Raw genomic sequence first — 14481 nt, 5'->3', positions numbered from 1 at the left:
AACAAGGAAAAAAAAAAAACTTCTCCTGTATCTAGCAAGTGGGTGACTCCTGAACTCTTTCACCAAGTCCAGGGATTTAAGGAAATCACAAAAGCAGACTTTAAAGTCTCCAGAGTAATCACAGCAAAAAGTCACATTTGGGCACATGATTTTAAAACTAAATGACTAGTTTGTTGTCATAGTCAAATGTATTACTAAGCAGAAAACCTAAAAACATCTAGGGCTCATGTGCAATACTTTTTACATAGTTATTTTGTACTTGTTAATTTTTTAGTGTATTACAGCTGTTTGAAAGCCTTGCTAGCATACTTGTACACTTTTAATATGTCTTGATTAAGATTAATATTCTGAGTGTTACAATTAATTTGAGCTTCCCTTGTAGCTCAGTTGGTAAAGAATCTGTCTACAATTCCGGAGACCTGGGCTCGATTCCTGGGTTGGGAAGATCCCCCGGAGAAGGAAACGGCAACTCACTCCAGTATTCTTGCCTTGTGAATCCCATGGACAAAGAAGCCTGGTGGGCTACAGTCCATGCAGTCGCAAGAGTTAGACACGACTTAGCAACCACCACATGATTAATTTACTAAAGAGAGTAGCAAAATGTTCAGCTGCTACATAAAGGACTCTAGCTTTCCAGGAGTCAACGATTATGGTTCACTGCTTCTTTTCCTCTATTTTTTCCTCCTGTATGCTTTTCGGTTGTTAACCTTGAGACACTTCATTTATCTTCACTGTATGCCCTATTAAGCAGAACTGAGATGTATGCAATCAATACTGGAAATTTAATGCTTCAGGTTTTTGATGCTAATAATAGTCATTTGGTATTAAATACAGCATCCTTTCACTGAAACCAGATAGGAAAATAGCATATTTGAATGCTGTAATGTGTATGTATACATGTGTGTAGGTAGGCACATATGTATACAGGCACACTCCACACTCAACACACGTTATCAACTCCAGCTATAAGAACCTTATTAGATTACAGACTGATTACACCCTAACAAATTAAGGTTTTATATATATATATATATGTTTTTAGGTAAAGAACCAGAATAGGCAATGTGAAAAACTAAAATAACTTGGTAACTTTACGAAGCTAAGTAAATTCTGACATAATTTTCAGAAACAGTTTTCTCTATGATCCTACCAAGATCTTTCTCCCTTAACTGAAATACAAATCCATACTTTAGCCTATAGTCTAGTATTGGAGGAAGAAAAGCTGTATCTGAAATTAATTCTATGTGATCTGAATCCGATGAGATTTAATAACTCATGAGACAAAAGTAAAAGCTTGAAAATGTGTTTATATGTTTTAATAAATTATTAATAGTAAATGCCAGTACTCAATTACCACTACCTAAAAAAAAAACACATACAACAAAAGGGAATCTTTTCAATGTTATTTATTAAAACTAATTCCCTAATTTGTTTATTGGGCTGAACTTAGAGAAAACCACCTTAAGTTCAAGATTTACATGTTATGATTTATTGCAGTTTTCTGATTACCACAGTATCTGAATGCTATTTTTAATAAGTTATTTTAAACTATGTAGTATGCTCTGTAACAAATTGTCCTCAAAGGAAGTACTTAACAGAAATGAATTAGGAAAGTTATTATTTGATTTACATAAACCATCCTCATATTCTAGTGTGACTAATTCTATACTCTCTTTCAATAAGAAAGGTTTAGTACTTTCTCAAATCAGTTACTGTTAAGTAACTGATTTTTTAAGTAGTGGCAAAATGTATCCGCCTTGTTTTCCTTCAGGTAAGACTACTCATGGCTCTAAAACAAGCCTTCACATATCTGGTCACCAAGAGACAAACAATGTTGCTTAGCAAAGCAGCAGCTATGACTATGCATTATTTTAGATAATAAACATTTAACTGAACTCTTCCCATTCTTCTTTCTATCCAAACACCCATCTGATACCATTTTCACAGCTATTTCCACTTTGAGCCTTTCAAAGAAGTGACCTTATATAGGATTCTATATATGAAGTTCTACTAATTAGATTTTTGAAGCTGCTTTTTTTTTTAAAAGGGAAAAAAGCATTATGCACCTCCTCCATGTAATTACTTTTAGAAGAGCAATTTCCGTGTTGAGTAAAGAGTGAAGCTGTCTTCAAATTTCAAGTTCTGCTTCATAAACTAGCTCAAGGCTAACACTGTTAAGGACCTACAAAAGTTACGCCTGGAGGTTAAATATTTACAGCCCATTATTCCATTTATTCAACAAAACCAGAGTGACTATGTGAAAATCACTATATTGAAATGAAAAATGAATGTCCAAGTGTTTTTTTAAAAAAAGTGTATAAAGTTAATGTTTATTATTATAACCGTACTGCTTTGAACTAAATTTTAAAATGCTATTCTTGGTGAATTATTTACATACTAGACAACAAAGAGTGAAAATCAGTTTTCCTGAAGTAACACAGCACACGTTATATGGCAGGAGTCATAAGACAGGAATTCTGGCTTTAGCTCAGACTTTCCAGATGGAGAACTAAAGATGTTAAGAGATTTCTAAGAACTTTACAAGACTGTTTAGGGCTATGCACATCTAGCTTCCAATATAAAAAGTGAATAAATATGTGGCAGTAGAACTGCATAAACTATTAAGCAACATGCTAATCATTTTAATTATATTTGGCTTACCAGAAAAATCTCAAGCACTCAAATCACCAAGGGTATATTGAACTATATCTTAAAAATTATCCATGGTTAAAGTACAAAGATGAAAAATGACATGTAGACCACAGTAGACTTTATTTAGTTTTGATAAGGACTCACTTCACTTCATATTTAGCTATCTTTTACCTCTAATCCTGAAAGAATCAAGTCCAGCATTGCAGGTAAATGTAGTTTTATTTATCAAGCTGGTAGTGACTTCTGGTAATTACTTTAATACAGTCTCATGCTATTTTTCTTGTTTCAGAGGTGAAAAGCGTTAGTAAACTATCAGAATTAATTTAGACTCCAGAAAGAAAATTTTCTTTTTAAGCTATGAAAAAACAAATCTAATTTCCTTGGCTTTTAAAAAATAAATCTGTAATCTAAGCAATTATAAGTATCCGACTATTTGAGATCCCATGGACCGTGGCCCACCAAGCTTCTCGTCCATGGAATTCTCCAGGCAAGAATACTGGAGTGGGTTGCCATTCCCTTCCTTCTCCAGGGGATCTTCTCTACCCAGGGATGGAAACCAGGTTCTCTCGCATTGCAGGCAGATTTTTTACCGTCTGAGCCCCAGGGAAGCCCCTAATTGTCTAAGCATATGCATATATGTCAGCTTCCTCTAACCTCAAGGGGGATTGGTTTTAATCCCCCTTGGTGCAAAACCTCCAGGGAGATTGGTTTTAATCCTGCTTTTCAAATCTGTGACCCTCCAAGAGGAATTCATTCATTATAATTTTCGTGCATTTACATAATAAGTGTTCTGCCAAAAACTATGGGGACTATACCGTAAAGCAGCCAAGAACCCTTTCTCTCAAAGGGCTCACAAACTCACCAAAGAGCTAGGCAAGTATAAACGAATTCCTACCATCAGTTTCCATATAAATTCCCTCCAAACAAGTATTTAGTTAATAATTATTTCAAACCATAAACTGTTTTGAAATGATAGAAAAACAATGAATTATGTAAAAAAGGAAAGGAAGAGCTGGCTATTTATGGCAACCTTTCTGTTGATGCAGACTTAATTAATAAGATAACTAAATCAATATTTTTACAAGACTTTGGCTACAATACTTCAAGTAAATGAACTTTTATAAACCAAAACTATCAATGAGGAACAACAAATTTTAGTAATCATCAATAAAGCTAAACCTTCAAAACATTCTTCAGAAAGAGATAATGCTATTAATATTCAGAGTGACGAAGACTATGCTTTACTGTTATTTCTAGCCCAGGAAAAATGTTCTACTAGTTTGTAAATTTAAATTCTCCAGAGGTCAGTTTAGTCAACTGCAAAAAATGAAGGAGTTAGTACTGCCTCCATGGTGTGTGTGTGTGTGTTAGTCACTCAGTCGTGTCCAATTCTCTGCGACCCCATGGATTGTAGACTGCCAGGCTCCTCTGTCCATAGGATTATCCAGGCAACAGTACTGGAGTGGGTAGCCATTGTCTTCTCCAGGAGATCTTCCAGACCTAGGGATGGAACCCATGTCTCCCACACTGTAGGCAGACTGCTTATGCCTGAGATACCAGGGATGCCTCCATGGTAAAAGTCTGCTAAGTGTGAATTCCCCTAATACAGGAGAATTTAAATATATGAGTAATACACTACAGTCACACAAACATAATAAATTCTCTAGTAACAAATAATTCTCAAAAATTTGAATTAAACTTTGTTTCAAAGTTGCTATTTCTTGACATTTACCTTTGCTTCTTTTGGTCAGTACTCAAAACTAAGGAATCTGGACACAGGATAAAAGAGAAGGCCAGAGCAAGTGGGGTGTAATTCCAAATATGTATTAGTAGATTTAGTTATATTTTTCATTAAATAGTGGTGTCCTTTTTGTAGTGGCTTGCAGAGATATTTAGAAAATGTCTATAATAATTAAGAATTTATGATGTCCAAGATATGACAACAAAAAGCACAAGTAATGAAAGAAATAAAGAAAAAAAGATGAATTGGAAATGGTCAAAATTAAAAACTTTTGTGCCAGGGAAGTGAAGACAATCCATAGAAGAAAATTTCATAAACCATATATATCTGGTAAGAAACTTGTATCTAGAATAACAAAGATTACAACTCAATAATAAGACAAATAATCCAATTTAAAAATGAGCAAAGGATCTGAACAGACACTTCTTCCAAGATATACAAATGGCCAGTAAGTACACAAAAATATGCCTGACAGCATTAGTCATTAGGGAAATGCAAATCTAAACCACAATGAGATATTATTTCTCACCCACTAAAATGGCTACAATGAAAAATAAAAACAAGTGTCGAGGATACAGAGATATCTGAACTCTTATACACTGCGGCTGCTGCTGCTGCTGCTAAGTCGCTTTAGTCGTGTCCGACTCTGTGCGACCCCATAGACAGCAGCCCACCAGGCTCTCCCGTCCCTGGGATTCTCCAGGCAAGAATACTGGAGTGGGTTGCCATTTCCATCTCCAATGCATGAAAGTGAAAAGTAAAAGTGAAGTCGCTCAGTCGTGTCCGACTCCTAGCGACCCCATGGACTGCAGCCTACCAGGCTCCTCTGTCCACGGGATTTTCCAGGCAAGAGTACTGGAGTGGGTTGCCACTGCCTTCTCCGCTACCGATGGGAATGTAAAAGGGTACAACTCTTTAAGTCTGGCAGTTCCTCAAAATGGTTAACATAGTTAACCATAGTTATATGGTATATAAGCCAGCAATTCCACTCCTAGGTATAAACCCAAGAGAAATGACAACATGTGTAATAAATGAATGTTCATGGCAGCATTATTCACAATGGCCCAAAGGTCCAAATGTTCATGAATTCATGAATAAAATATTGCATATCTATAAAACGGAATATTATTTAGCAACAGAAAGGAATGAAGTCCTGATAAATTCAACATGGATAAATCCTAACAGTTTTACTGTGTTAAGTAAAAGCAGCTCATCACAATGGAATCCATTTATATGCAATGTTCAGAATAGGCTTCCCCAATGGCTTAGCAGGTAAAGAATCCGCTTGCGAGAGACACAGGAAAGGTGAGTTCAATCCTGGGTTGGGAAGATCCCCCTGGAAAAGGAAATGGCAACCCACTCTGGTATTCTTGCCTGGGAAATCCCACGGACAGAGCACCCTGGCAGGCTACAGTCCATGGGGCCACAAGGAGTCGAACACGACTAAGCACTAAAACAATTCAGCACTGGAGACAGAAGTGCCTAGGGAACTTTAGTAGTTGCCCAGGACTGGGGGTATGGAGCCGGTTACCTACATTTTAGCTTGTTATATCACACCATTCCTCTGTTTTATGTTGTTCCTCCTCTTACATGAAATTTAAAGCTTCCTGCTTCACACTTAAGGCTCCTCATACTGTGGATTTACATTTAATACGACACTTTCTTCACCTCACCAACTTGTGAATGTATTAAGTCCATTCTGTTTCCATGTCTTCGTTTTTGTTGTCCATGCCACTGCCCACAATACACTTGCCTTCATTTTTACCTTCCAAGGTCTTCCGTATGCAATTTGAGGACTATCTTTCTCACAAAAGTTTCCTCACTGAACACCTTTTCTTCTAAACTCAACAGTCCTTCAAGACAGTGAAAACTGACATTCTGCCACATATAAACCGTTTTTTCTTAAACTTGTTTGTCATCTCCGTTATACTGTAACTTCCTTGAGGGCAGTAAAGCCACATACTCAGGCTTCTATAGCAACTAGAACAATGGTTTATTTAATATCTATAACAATACCTGATTAAATTTTCTTATGACTATTTCACCAACTATTAAAAAGATAATGGTCAACAGATGTTCCCTGAATAAATGACTAGATGGATAAATGGCAGTAACAGCAAACAATAAATATTTTAAGAATATGATGCCCTTTTAATAGTACAGAGTTCAGAACAAGCAATAAATTTCAATTCAATGATGACAAACAAGGTATTTATGAATCTCCTATTGCTAATCACTTACACAAAAAGGGATAAGCACCCTCAAAATTGTTACTCAGCTTCGTTTAGATTACAAACATTTTTAGTTACATCTATACAGTCATACTCTTGCCTGGAGAATCCCACGGACAGAAGAGCCTGGTGGGCTATAGTCCATACGGTCACGAACAGTTAGACACGACTGAAGTAACTTAACACAGATACTGTCATATAATAATAACCAGAAATTCAAACACAGATAACCAGAGAAAGACTTAAAATTAAAGAAAACTTAGTTTGCAAGATTTACTAATCTTTGGTAAAGACATTTTCTAATACCACTGGTATAAACTCTCAGACCCATCCTCCACTCAGACACCAAGGTCATTACTTGGCTATTTTAACTTCTCACTTAATTCTCTCTTTTCCAAATTTACTTCTCTCCTTTAGGAAAAAACTTAGCATCAATGCCTCAGACCTCTTACTCTCTAAACCTTGATGAGTGATAAGATTATTCAGAGATTCTAGATCAATCCAACCAGGAAGAATTTGTTCAGACAGCCCATTTCACTTATGGTAAACTAAACTTTAATAATCTTACCTCAACCCTGAGGAAAAGCAACTCACGTATTTAAAAGTTTAACAAGGGGTACTATTCTTAAGCTGTGATTCATGTAATTGATTAAATACATAAAGGTAATTTTTCATCACTGGTTATGTAAAATACTGTCTTCTACTTATCTGCTGGAATTAACACCAGAAATCTTTGCCCCATCTTCTTATTGGTAACAGAGGAGACAGGTAAGCAAAACTAGGTAAAATAAGGAAACATATCTGTACAGGATCAGGACTGGCAGAGCTAAAAAAAGAGAAAAATGCAAAGCAAAACAGAACACAAAACAAAGTTTGTATATACTAAGGGTGCACATTGAGTCAGAAGAGAAACAAATGTGTCTCAAGTATGTCTCAAAAATCTACACCTACAGATTTGACAGTATAAACTTAGAACCATGCTTTCTTCTTGTAACTTCAAAAAGCTGACCACATATAATGACTGAGTTAGCATATTTATTAAATTGGCAGAGGAAAACAAGTAGCCATTTTCACAGTATCCGTTTGTTGTTTTAGTTCATGATCTTCACCTCCAACCCAAAAGGCAATTCACTGATACAATGAGACTGTGAGAAATCATTTAATTCCCTGGTAGCCCCCAGATATGTTCCAGAGGAAAACTCTCCTGTCTTTACAGATTTCAACTATCCACTCCCGATCTCTACCAGTCTATAAGTGCTTTGTAAACATTTTAGTCATTGAGTGGGTAAAAATAGCATGTATTAGTATTTTATATAAAAGACTAGTAAATCCTCAAAATAACAGCAAGACAATATTCTTACATTAAAAGCTTTAATATATCTGTCAAGTTAAGCATACAAAGAATGAGATCACCAAAACAGCTTCATTTAATGATTTGTTTTTTTGCAAGATAAGGGAGCTTTTTGAGTCCCTGCTGCTAGATTATTAATTATCATTTTCTAAGTTTAATCAACTTAAAGACCTTACAGCATGTGTATTTTAAAGATAAATATACTAACAGATGTATATTTAAAATGTACTAATAGTTAAATGCTGCTTAGACGGTAGAAAAAAAGAAAAAAAGAGAGCACTGAAACTTTTCTTTTGTGCTCTGGTTGAAAGGAGTTATTACGTGGGCCGAGTAACAACGTGGCTAGGGATTTCCACAGTGAAAGAAAAAAAAATTCATCTAAGAAGTCAAGTCTCAGTAGACAATCATACATGTGAAACTATTTAGGTATCAAATATAAAACTCACTGATAACTACACTAAAAAATATTAGAAAATCATCAAAAAATGTTAATGAGTATAAAAAATTAACTCGGAGAAAGCTAGTACAGTAATCAAGATTATTGGGTGATCGCATCCTGTGAGAATGGTCTACTTAAAAAAAGGTGTGGACTACACCTAAGATGTTCTTTCTTCAGATGTTCTTTCTCATTTAAAGAGAAAACTATAGACTTTTACTGGCTGAAATAATAAAAGGAAGAGTCTAAGGCTATAAGAATCACAACAAAGGAGTTAAATACAGACTAAATTTACGTTGAGAGTTAACTCTTATACAGCTTGTTTCCCTATTCATGTACATCTTGAACATTTTACTAAAACTAAAAAAAAAAAAAAAAAACAACCCTGAAACTAAAGATAATCGAGGGAGTTTAAATAACTTCCTATCACAAAGTGCTAGCTCTCATTCAAATGAAATCTTTCATTTAAAGAAATAAAGGCATAATGTCAGATTTCCTTACTTTAAAAAGCCATGAGAGCTAAAAATAAAATCAACACACCAACTGGTCAATAAACAAAGGTATATCCAGATGATGAAGTGCCTGATAATGAAAAGAATGAAGGTCTTTATGTACTGACACAACCCAAATGCTAAGCCGTGTCAAGTGAAAATTGCAAGTTATAGGAGTGTACACAGTGTAGTACCATTCGTGTAAAAAGGGGGATGGGGCAGGAGAGTACACACATACATGGTTTGTAAACGGATAGAGTACTTCTGAAAGGATCAAAGAGAAACTGGTAACACTTGGGTGATTGCAGGGTGGGGGCAAAAAAACATGACCTTCTGCTGCATTACATTTTATGTGTTTTGAATTATAGACTATCTAAAAGAATTACTTATTAAAAAATAAAATTGGAAATACAAAAATATAATCCTCTTTTCTTCCATCTTCATCAAGTGTGATCTCTTTCCTTTTGATTGCTTTCTTATGGCATATATTCTGCCTTATTAGTCATCATGTCCCCAATAGTTCCTTGAGGGTAGAGAGATATGACACTGTAATCCATCTTTGGATTTGCTGCAGCTTCTGGCCTAGTGAATTAAAACACAGTAACAATAATGATGATGAATAATTTAAAACATAATAGGAAACATTTGTTGACCACTTGTGACATGCCTAGAGTTTAATATGTATTAACTCATTTAATTCCCACATGTGTCTCAGTTAGATACTGTATACTTAAGATCAAGGAAAATGAGAAGTATAGAGAAGAAATCTGCCCAAGGTTCCACTAGGAAGAACTAAAATAGTAAGTTAAAATAAAACTTAAAAATAAATTGAATTCCCAAGGAAGTACTTGATAATTACCCGACAACACTAAAAGTAGCCGGCATTATTCTAACAGATAAAGAAACAAAGACTGAGAAAGATCAAGAAACTTCTTGTAGGTCACAAAATTCCTTGAGGGTAGGCACAGGATAATAGTGGCAACAGCAGGATTCAAATTGGCCTGTGATTCCCAAACCCAGTGCTCTTTCCATTAACTACATTCTTACCACAGTAAATGCTATTTGAAGTACCATAAACTGTGTCTCAAGTGATAACATAGAAATGTGTTCATACATGAGTAAGAAGAAAAAAAAAATCCTTTCATTTTCTTTTTCCCATTCTGACTACTATATCCTTAAACTCAGATTTGAGCTCTAACTAGTCAATAAAGAAGCCATCATTTGAAGTGACACTATGTATCAAGAAAGATATGCTGGTAAGATTATGTCACAGGCTGGCTATAAACAAGTCCATATAACCATGCCTGATAAGACATTTATAGAATAAATGAAATTACAAATTTCACGGATACATTGTAAGCATAAGATTACAAGAATTTTTTTCTACTGTGTAAATAAAGGAAAAGAATTTTTAAAATGAGGTGAAGTGAGGGATATATACCTGGTTTTACTGTAGCCATATTATACCCCCCAAAATAAAACTCAGTGTCTTAGAATGAAAAATAAAGCTACGTTTCTATAAAGAAACAAAAATGTCTATTAATCAGATCTAATCATGAAAATGAATTTCAGAAAGCAGAAAAAGGTGCCATTTTATGAATAAGTTTCCTTAGGCTCTTCTGTGGGGGAGAAAAAAAAATGATTCAAAAGGAGTTACACTGGAGTTTTATATTCCATAAGAAATGCCCTTTTAATAGTCTTCAGTTAATTTCTATCAAAGACTCACTGGCTTTCTGAATACACATCCATTAAAAAAAGGTTCAAGCAGATTTAACTGTAATTTCTGCTGATCCCTGGGAGGGGGTAGAAGTATAACTTAGTAACATGTTACAAATGAATATTCAAATATGAATGATTACAGAAGTTTACAAAGTTTCACCTGAGACTGCTAAGAATTAGATTATGAATTTATAATTAAAAAATTTAAAAGATCTTTTGGATAAAACAAAAGAAAAAACTATTGTAACTTTTTAAAAAAAATTTAACAAAGGAAGAGTCATTGTCAGATAGTATCTGTAAGGGAAAAGAATTCTATTCAACTCATGCTGGTTCGCAGAAAATCCTTAAGGAAAACCAGTAATCTATGGCATCATCAAGAGCATAATTTCCTCAGTGTTTGGAAATAAAATCATCTTCCCAACTCTTAATGGAAAAATACTCGTTATTTCATCTTCTTAATTAAACTTCTTGGCAATGAAAAATGGCTAATTTTTTTTTTTTAATACTAGTAATATAGCAAGGAGGTTTTGGAAAAGTGACTTGGATAAACAAAACCAGAAAACAGTGCTTCTACTAACAGTATTTATTTCTAACAAGAAACCTTGTATCAATCACCATTCTATCATACCACGAGACAGGGAAGTATTTTAAAAACAACCTTTTGCATCACCTAAAATAACCGTTCGGCTTTATTTTTAAATCAGGAAATGAATGTAAAAGATTTCAACAACTGGCAACCAAAAGTATTTTATACTAAACCTTTAGAAGGCAGAACTAATGAAAGCTAACGCTAGCATGAAATTTTAACTTCTGAAGAAGACAAACTTAAATAGGTCACATCCCATGGTCCTTTAAAAACTGTCTTTTAATTTTTGATGTGTCAATGATTTTTCTGCTGTCCCTTTTCCCCAACAGGGAAAGAAAAAATAAACCTTGTGGCTTAAATTATTGTGGGTCTGGGGCTAGGGTTACCACCTACTACGGGCGAGGCAAATAATGGATACTTTTAAATGGCTATTTTTAGAATTAGGGTTAACCAATCTCGTATTTAAGAAAGATGTGAGAAATATGGTCGGAGTGCGACGGGAGATCCAAAGGACCCAACACCACGGCTGCCCCCCCGCCAAGGTGATGTGAAACAAAAGTACACTGCTAATACTCGTTTCAACGAAGTGTTTCAGAATGATCGCTCTCAAGTGATTACCTTATTGAAAAGGGTTAAAACCGAAACTGTTTTCAAACATCAGCTTCCCTTTTAGAAGATCCCAACAGGTTTTTTTTTTTTTAATTACAAATATATTTTTCTTAGCACCCCCTTCCTCCCCCAAAGAATGCATTTCCATGACTACTGATTTAAAAAAAAAAAAAAGGGTGAGGGAAAGAGTCAAAAAATTATTTTAAAAAGCACGAGTTCTTATTACCTCATGTAAGCAGAAAAGCACAGAAAACAGCATTTTCCCAATGGGGCGGGAGCGGGGGAAAAGGGCGTGAATAAAATACAGGACGAGAGGAAAACCTTGGGTTTCGAACTTTATTGCACAAAGAGAGGAGAGGAGAGAGTAGGTCAGACGGAGCACCGCTTCCCCTCGCTAGGCGGGCATGGCAGACACGGAGGCTACCGGGAAGGCAGGCACCTTCACCTCCTCTGCCCTTAACTGTCGCCTTCTTCCTCCTCCACCCCCCGCAGGCAACCCGGCGGCGCTGCCCCGGCGGACTGCGGGCCGGGTCGGGGGGCGAGACGGTCGGCGGGGGCCGGGCAGGCGGCGCAGGGGGCAGCGCCAAAGCGGGCCGGCGGGCGGCCTCCCCCGGGGCGGCTCCGGGCTCCCGGCTCCGCGCCCGGCCCGGCCCGGCGGCGGCGGGAACGCGGGCGCCAGCTCGCCGCGGCCGGCCGCCCGCCCGCACACACCCCCGGCCGCCGGCTCCCACCCCGCCCGCCCGCCCGCCCGCCCGCCGCCCCCCGCCATGAGCGCCGCCGCTGGCTGCAGGCAGAGTCGCTGCCGCCCCGGCCGCCGCTGGCTCCAGTCCGCCGCCATTATTCTTTGTTCGCTGCGAGCGGCGGCGATGGTGTGGGGCTCGGGCGGAGGCTCCATCTTTACCGCGGCCCCTCCTGCGAGGGGAAGGCCCCGAGCGCGGGTGTCCGGCGCCTCCCCGTCCCCCCTCCGTCCCCCCGGCTCTCTCCGGCTCCTGCCTCCTCCTCCTGCTCCTCTTACCGGTGGTACAAGCTCCTCCGTCACTGCTTTCGTTCGCGGCCCGGATCTCGCTGGAGTTTTATTCTCTCCCCCACGTAACACACCGCGTCAAACTACACCTCCGCCGCGTCACTCACCAACACTCCGCTTCTCCCAGCCGCCCGGGCCACAGGCAGCAGCAGCCGCCGCCGACTGAGGACTCGCAGCCAGGGAGCCAGCCAGCGCCGCCCAGTGCCGAGTGCGCAGCGGCCGCGCACGGAAACAGCCGAGCTCGGTCCGGAGGAGCTCGAGCTGCCCCGCCCTCCGCGCTGAAGGCGGAAGTTTCCGAAGACCTTCGAGTTCCTTCGGGCGCGGCGGAGGGGTTTCTCCCAGAGAGGGAAAGCGGCGGTGGGCTGGGACCCGGGAGTGGGGTGGAGGTTGTTGGGGGTCTTTAAGCACCCCCGCTGCCCTCGCCGCGTGTCGACGGTTTAAAACCTGCGGCGGAAATTTGCAGGAAGAATTGGGGTTTGTGTGTGGCGTGGTGGGGAATTCCCGAGGGGTGTGGACGGTTCGATGGAAACCCCCGCGCGGGCTGCCCTTGCGGCTGTAAGCGGCGGGCTCTAGGGCGGCTGCAGCGTCACGGGCCTGGGTCCCGAAGCGCCGCCCGCCCCGGGAACTTTCAAAAGCGGCAGGGACCAGAAAGACGCGCCACTGGGTCGGGGCTGCGGCTGAGCTCGGAAGCCCTGAGGAGCCGGGGAGGAAGGCCTGCTGCAGCTCTGCGGTTCCCCGAGGCCTGGGCCAGACGCTGGGACGCGCGGCGCCGGCGTGGCCCGTGGGCGTCGTGGGTCCCTGTGGGACGGGTTTTCTGCCTTTCTGGACAGGCCGGAAGAGTCCGTTCCGAGAATCCGCAGAGAAACCTGGCGGCCGCCGGCGAGAGCGTTGAATTTCGGGCGACGGAGGCCCTGGGACTCGGGGCAGCTGGCGGAGTTTAGCCGGGCAGCGAGGACGGCCAGGCCCGTGGGGCACACCTTCGGTCTCCGAGCCATGACCGGCCCTGACCGAGGTTGCTCATTTGCACTTTCGAAATGTCTTCCCCTAACCTCCCCTACCTGCCCGCCTTTTGGGGGGAGGGGGGACCATCCTGTATTGCTTTCTTTTTCACAGCCAGTTTTCTACTGCAGCCGCTGCCCCCTTTTCTTCACCACCCACTCCCCCATCCGAACCCTCAGTGCGACTTCCGTTGCCTGGAAGCTGCTGATCTTGCCCCCTCAGAGGTCACCTGAGACTCGGTGCTGACTTTATCATTATCCGTTTTATTTAACTCGGCAATGCTCTCTCCCGGGCTTTCAGGTCTGTTGTAATTCACTTTCAGTCGCTTAAAGCTCTGGAGAAGGAAATGGCAACCCACTCCAATATTCTTGCCTGGAGAATCCCATGGACAGAGGAGCCTGGCGGGCAACAGTCCATGGGGTTGCAAAGAGTCGGACACGAGTGAAGCAACTTAGCAAGCACGCTTAAAGCAAATGTGTCTTACGAAGCGGAGAGGGTCCAAGCCAGAGCTCCGCCCCATACTGACTTCCTGTTGAAAAGAGTTCCCTAGCCCCGTACTGCAGCCTAGTACTGTAGATCTCTTCCTGCTTTCTCTTTGGGCTGAAGAATAACCTCCTTTCCTTCCGTTATTTTCAACCTTTC

At 40.0% G+C, this 14481-nt stretch overlaps 1 protein-coding gene across 14 annotated transcripts in view; it reads right to left on the bottom strand.

Moving 5' to 3' along the window:
* The window catches only part of CREB1 (cAMP responsive element binding protein 1), a 52733-nt gene extending 39687 nt beyond the window's left edge, over positions 1–13046 (bottom strand). For 7 of the 14 annotated variants that reach the window (XR_014079064.1, XR_014079066.1, XR_014079067.1 and 4 more), the window contains exon 1: positions 12832–13046. The gene's annotated coding sequence lies outside the window, so the exon portion shown is untranslated. The remainder of the gene's footprint in view (positions 1–12831) is intronic. The other 7 variants (XR_014079065.1, XR_014079069.1, XR_014079068.1 and 4 more) reach the window with 1 other exon arrangement.
* Between the last annotated feature and the right edge of the window lie 1435 nt (positions 13047–14481).

Source organism: Giraffa tippelskirchi, chromosome 3, assembly GCF_054371585.1.
Source record: "Giraffa tippelskirchi isolate mGirTip1 chromosome 3, T2T-mGirTip1v1.2.pri, whole genome shotgun sequence".
Taxonomy (NCBI): Eukaryota; Metazoa; Chordata; class Mammalia; order Artiodactyla; family Giraffidae; genus Giraffa; species Giraffa tippelskirchi.
The sequence above is the reverse complement of the archived record's forward strand: the minus strand, read 5'-3'. Positions and strand labels throughout refer to the sequence as shown.